Here is a 6,683-nt window from a genome sequence, read left to right as displayed (position 1 = left end):
TTTTTCTTCTATACCATAATTTTTCTGAGCTTCTACATAATCCATATCGTGAACACTTACACCTATTTCTTCCTCAAAAGGTGTACCAAGAGGTACCGAAAGCGAATGCACACGGGTATATCTACTACTTGAAGTACCTCTACCGCTAGTAATTCACTTTTTACTACCACTACACTTTCGGGACAAAATTTTTTAACACCTTTAGTAGCGAGGTTTCTTAATTTATCCATAGTATAAATTAAACTAAAAAAATTCAAAATACACAAATATAATAAAATTAAATATTCAACAATTAATACAATAAATAAAAATTAAACGTAAGAGATGGAACGACAATACCAAATTTTGGAAGTATCCGAAGGTTGTGACTTTAGAAACTTTCACTCGTACTTTGTAATCGCAAAATTAAAAAATTAAAGTGAGCACTTTAGGAAATTAAATATATTGAATATTTGAGAATTGAGAATTGAGAATTGAGATTTAAGAGAGTGAAAATTGTGTAAAAAATGATTTGAAGGTGTAGGGTATTTATAGAATTTTTTTGGGATTAAAAAATATTTTAAATAATTTTTTTTTAATAAATGGGCCCAAACTAGCCGTTTGGACCCAAAAATGGCTATATAGCCGTTGGGCCAACGGTTAGTTTGGCCCAAATATTAATTTTTTTCTTTTAAAAAAAAAACGTATCCGGGCCGGGCCGATTAACCGGCGCGCCTGGACCGGGCCCAATAAAAAAATTTAACCGGTCCGGGTCAAATTGAGCCGATTTTATTAAGTGGGTCGATTCGGGTCGGGTTGGGTCGGGTCAACTCGACCCATTTGACAGCCTTAGTTACCACATATGCTCAGTCAACGATAATAAACATTTAAAAATAACATAATTTTTCTTGTGTTGCGATGAAACCCTGTGGAGTAAAGGGGGCGGATGTCAAAATCGAACAAATAGAGGTGCCAAACCCATTTTTGCATACATTACCATAGCAACAACATTTTGGTGAATTCATAAAAAAAACACAAGGGAATGGTTGAAATTATTCACCTCAAGATTCCAAATACTTACTGTTGTTTCGGATACACAATCTGCATTTTGGTAAAACAGCTTCAACACAAGTTTAAGATTAAATCAAGAACACTTATCAAGTTTTTCAACACCTTCAACACAAGTTCAATATGAACTATCAAAAAAGTGTGTTATTTTATTAAGAAATACGATGAAAACAAAATAAGCCAAGTCCTTCAAATTCACGGTGTGTCCTTAACAAAATAATTCTCCTCAAGTACCCGAGGTTGCAGATTTTCCTCCCAGGATAAAATGGCTTCACCATTTGGCGGTACCTTAAACTTTTTGATTTTCTTCAAACTCACTCAACGGTAGATGATCACATGGAGTTTTTAGAAGTTAGAGAATATTTTTCTGTTACAGAAATATTTTCATATACAACCTGTGAAAAAAATATAGGTTTATATAGCCATGAAGTGCACCTTCGAAAAGGAGGCAATGGTTCATTGGAAAGGTGTATTATTTCAAAATAGTCATGTTTATCCATTCGAAACATTATGTCTTTTTCGAACAGTCACAACCATCCGAACAGTCACTTCTTTTCTGAAATAATGTGTCTTTTCCTCGAAGGGTTGTGTCCTTCCATTTTTCATTCGTACCAATTGAACCCAACAATCCCCCACATGAATGTTGAATGGCTATTCTTTGTAAAACTTTATGGACAAGTATGTGATTATCAAGCAAAGACTGATTGCATCTGGATAAGTGGGTTTTCCTTTGAACTTTCCATACTGAACATGCATCGGATGCACTCGGTCAATCGGTAGATTTGATATTTTTGAACCATCGAGCTTTAATGTATACCTAGACAATACATGTCACACAACCAACTTTTTACCATTTATGGTTCTCACGATTTTGTTCGTTTCAACCATGAACACGTCCAGGTATTATGAGAGCTTAGAGAATAGGCCTTTATGAACATTCTCCTTGAAGCGGATTCCACTTCGCCCTTACGTAGGTGATTTCTAAACGTTCATCCTATAAATTAAACTATTTGGTCAAATCTGTCAAATTTAGATAATCATTAAAAGACTTCTCACTAAAAGACTTATCCTTATTTACTAAACATTGTCTACATCATGAGAATAGATTGAGTGTATTGACAATGTTAAACCTGTCAGACACAACTTTGTTTGATCTCCTTGAACCTAGGTCTTGGGATCTCCAGTCTGCTAGGTAGAGTTATCGTCATGCTGACTTGACCTAGGCCGTAAACCCATTCCTTTGGATGTTCTCTTAACTTCCTCTCTAGATAGGCCTTTTATAAGTGGATCCGACATATTATCCTTTGACTTCACATAGTCAACAGTGATAATTTAATTAGAAAGAAGTTCTCTAACAGTATTATATCTTTGTCTTATATGACGAGACTTACCATTATACATCATGCTCTCTACCCTACCTATTGCCGCTTGTCTATCACAGGTATACATACTGGTGCCACTGGTTTGGGCCAATAAGGAATACCTTCCAAGAAATTTCGGAGTCATTCTGCATTTTCACCAACTTTATCCAATGTGATAAACTCAAATTCCATTGTGGAGCGAGCAATACATGTCTGTTTGGACGATTTTCATGAGACTGCTCCTCCACATATAGTAAATACATATCCACTCATGGATTTTACTTCATTTGATCCAGTGATCTAATTTGCATCACTATATCCTTCAATTACCGTGGGATATTTATTATAATACAAAGCATAGTCTTGAGTGTATTTAAGATACCCCAAAACTCTTTTTATTGCCATCCATTACTCGTGTACCGACTCAACTTACTGATAGCACATGCTATGTCTGATTGTGTACAATTCATTATTTACATTTAACATCCCAACACTCTTGCGTACATCAATTGTGAGTCACTTTCACCTTCATTCTTTTAGAGTGCAAAGCTTATGTCCAATGGAGTCTTGACAATACCAAATTTCAAATACTTGAATTTGTCAAGTACCTTTTCGATGTAATAAGACTATGACGATGACAATCCTTGTGGAGTTCTATGGATTCTTATTTCTAAGATCACATCCGAAACTCCAAGGTCTTCCATATCAAACTTTCTCTCAATTATTCACTTCGTAGCATTTATATCAGAAATATTTCTACTGATGATCAACATATCATCTACGTACAAACAAATAATGACCTGGTGATTTGGAGTGTTTTTAATGTAAACACATTTATCACATTAATTTATCTTAAACCCGTTTGCCAACATGATTTGGTCAAACTTGGCATGCCACTGTTTAGGTGCTTGTTTTAGTCCATAGAGTGACTTAACCAGTTTGTACACCTTCTTTTCTTTATCAGGAACCACAAAACCCTCGGGTTGTTCCATGTAAATTTCTTCCTCCAATTCTCCATTTAGGAATGCTGTTTTCACATCCATTTGATGAATTTCAAGACCATATACTGCCACCAAGGCAATTAACATTTTCATTGATGTTATCCTTGTTACTGGCGAGTTTGTATCAAACTAATCAAGGCCTTCTTTCTATTTGAAGCCTTTTACTACAAGTCTTGCCTTGTATTTGTCAATAGTACCATCTGCTTTCATTTTTCTGTTGAAGATCCATTTAGAAACTAAAGATTTATTTCCTATAGGAAGATCAACCAACTCCTCCGTATGGTTGCTTAAGATTGAATCAATCTCACTATTGACTGCTTCTTTCTAAAAGGATGAGTTTAAAGATGGCATCATTTCTTTAAATGTTTGAGGCTCATTTTCTAAGAGAAATGTTACAAAATTTGATCCAAACGAAGTTGATGTTTTTTGACGTGTACTACGTCTTGGATTCTCATCATTATGTACATCCTCACTTGGTTCATCTCGAGGTCGTTTAGACCCCCCACTAGACTATTCATGTCTAGTTTTATACGAATAAATGTGTTCAAAGAATTCAGCATTATCTGATTCAATTATCGTATTTTTATTGGTATCCTGATATTCAGATTTATGAACCAAAAACCGATATGCTTCACTACTTTTAACATATCCTATGAATACGCAGTCCACTGTCTTAGGTTTTATCTTTACCCTTTTAGGCATAAGAACTTGGACTTTCGCTAGACATCCCTACACTTTGAAATATTTCACGTTGGGTTCCTTCCTTTCCATTTCTCATTTGGAATTGATAGTGTCTTACTGTGGGGCACTCTATTAAGTATTCGGTTAGCAGTAAGGATAGCTTCCCCCACAAGTTTTGTGATAAACCTAAACTTATTAGTAAGGCATTCATCATTTCCTTTAAAGTTGGTTTTTTCTTTCTGCAATTTATTAGATTGAGGTGACTACGGAGCTGTAGTTTGATGGACAATTCTATTCTCTACATATATTTCCGCAAAGATAGATTCATATTCTCCACCCCTATCACTTCTTATCGTTTTGATCTTGTTCTCTAACTAATTTTTAAATTCTGTTTTATATTACCTAAATGCATCTATTGATTCATCCTTACTGTTTATCAAATAAACATAACAGTACCTAGTGCAATCGTCAATAAAAGTTATAAAATACTTTTTTCCACCACGAGATGGTTTTGACTTCATATCAGAAATGTCAGTGTGGATTAAGTCTAAGGGATTGAAAATCTTTTCAACGGACTTATACGAATGCTTAGCATACTTTGATTCCACATATGTTCGATATTTTCATTTATTGCGCTCAAAGTTTGACAAAATTTCTAAGTTAATCAGCTTTCGCAAAGTTTTATAATTGACATGTCCTAATCGTTCATGCCATAAATCATTAGATTCAAGAAAGTAAGAAGAAACAAAACTTTTATTGATTTTAACATTCATTTTAAATAGGCCCTCAGTGAGGTAGCCTTTTCCTACGTACACTTCTCCTTTACTAAGTACAATTTTTTTGGAAACTAATACACATTTGAATTCATTTTTATCAAGAAGTGATACAGAAATCAAGTTCATCCTTAACTCCGGTACATACAGGACATTTTTAAGAGTCAACACTTTGACTGATGTCATTTTCAGGCAGCCCTTTCCTGTTCCTTCAACTTTTGCAGTTGTGGAGTTTGCCATGTAAATCTTTTCTTCGCCTTGAGTCGGAGCGAACACAACAAACAACTCTTTATTTGCATAAACATGATAGGTGGTACTAGAATCCATCCATCATTCTCGAGGATTTTCCACCAAGTTACATTCCGAAAGCATGACATATAGATCGTCCATTTCGTTCTTGGATTCATCCATATTTGCTTGATCCTTTGTTTTGCCTTTCTTTGGGGCACGATAAGCTGTTGACTTGTGGCCAATCTTGCCATAATTAAAGCATTTCCCTTTGAATTTCTTCTTAGGCTGATTGCTTTATTGTCCAGCTTTTTTCCGCTTCTTTGAGTTATTGGGGCAGTCTTCTACAATGTTAGCTCTATTCATTATAGAACTTTCTTTAGATCCTCTCTCTGCTGCTTTATTGTCTTCTTCAATGCGTAGCCTCACAATGAGGTCTTCGACTCTCATCTCCTTTTGTTTGTGTTTCAAGTAATTCTTGAAGTCCTTCCACAAAGGTGGCAACTTCTCAATTGTCGCAGCTACTTGAAATGCCTCGTTCACAATTAAACCTACAACAAAGTTTATGTGAACATTAAGAACAATTTTAACATGTTCAAATAAGGTATTCATTAAATTTATACCTTCTGCAAGGATATCGTGGGCGATGACTTGCAACTCCTGTTCTTAAGAAATGACAGTCTTGTTATCGATCATTTTGTGTAGCATAGAACTTCTTGATTCCCGCATCCTCAGTCTTATATTTCTTTTTCAGTGCATTCCACAATTCTTTAGATGTCTTCATTATGCTGTAGACATTGTATAAGTCATCTTGGAGGCCGCTTAGGATATAATTCCTACATGGGAATTCAGGATGGTTCCACGCCTCTGTTACAACGAATCGCTCTTGGTCCGAAGTACCTTCGGACACTTCTAAAATAAACCTTTGAAGACATAAGGTTGTTAAATAAAAGAACATCTTTTGTTGCCGCCTCTTGAAATCAACTCTAGAAAATTTTTTGGGCTTTTCCGCTAGTGCCATAGTGGGTGGCGCATTTGTGTGACTGGTAGTAGCAACAGTTGTTGCTGCCACACTTGTTGCTGCCACACTTGTCACACCTTCAACATGGCCGTCTGTAGTTATTTTTTTCTGTCACAAAAAGATAGTCAACTTTAGTATAAAATTATACTTATTACAAGTTCGTAGCAACTTATAAACACTACTTGTTTCTAGTTTCACAATGAAGTTTTTATGTCTTCCAATCTTTAACCGAATGACCTTTAACTTGTGATGAAAATTTTATTTCTTCAAATCACTTGTTAAGTTTAAACGGAGTAGAAAGCTTAAAGCTTTAATCTCCAGAAACCAAACAATACAGATCATGAAAAAAAAAAACTTTAGTGAAAAGAAAATTTCACCAAACAAGTAATTTTTTTTTTTCAAGTTATTTCCTTAAGATTGTTGTTTCGGAGACACAATCTGTATTTTGGCAAAACAACTTCAACACAAGTTCAAGATTAAATCAAGAACACTTATCAAGTTTTTCAACATTTTCAACACAAGTTCAATATGAACTATCAAAAAAGTGTGTTATTTTATTAAGAAATACGAT

This window comes from Capsicum annuum, chromosome 11 (genome assembly GCF_002878395.1).
Source record: "Capsicum annuum cultivar UCD-10X-F1 chromosome 11, UCD10Xv1.1, whole genome shotgun sequence".
NCBI classification, from domain to species: domain Eukaryota; kingdom Viridiplantae; phylum Streptophyta; class Magnoliopsida; order Solanales; family Solanaceae; genus Capsicum; species Capsicum annuum.
This window is presented reverse-complemented; position numbering follows the sequence as displayed.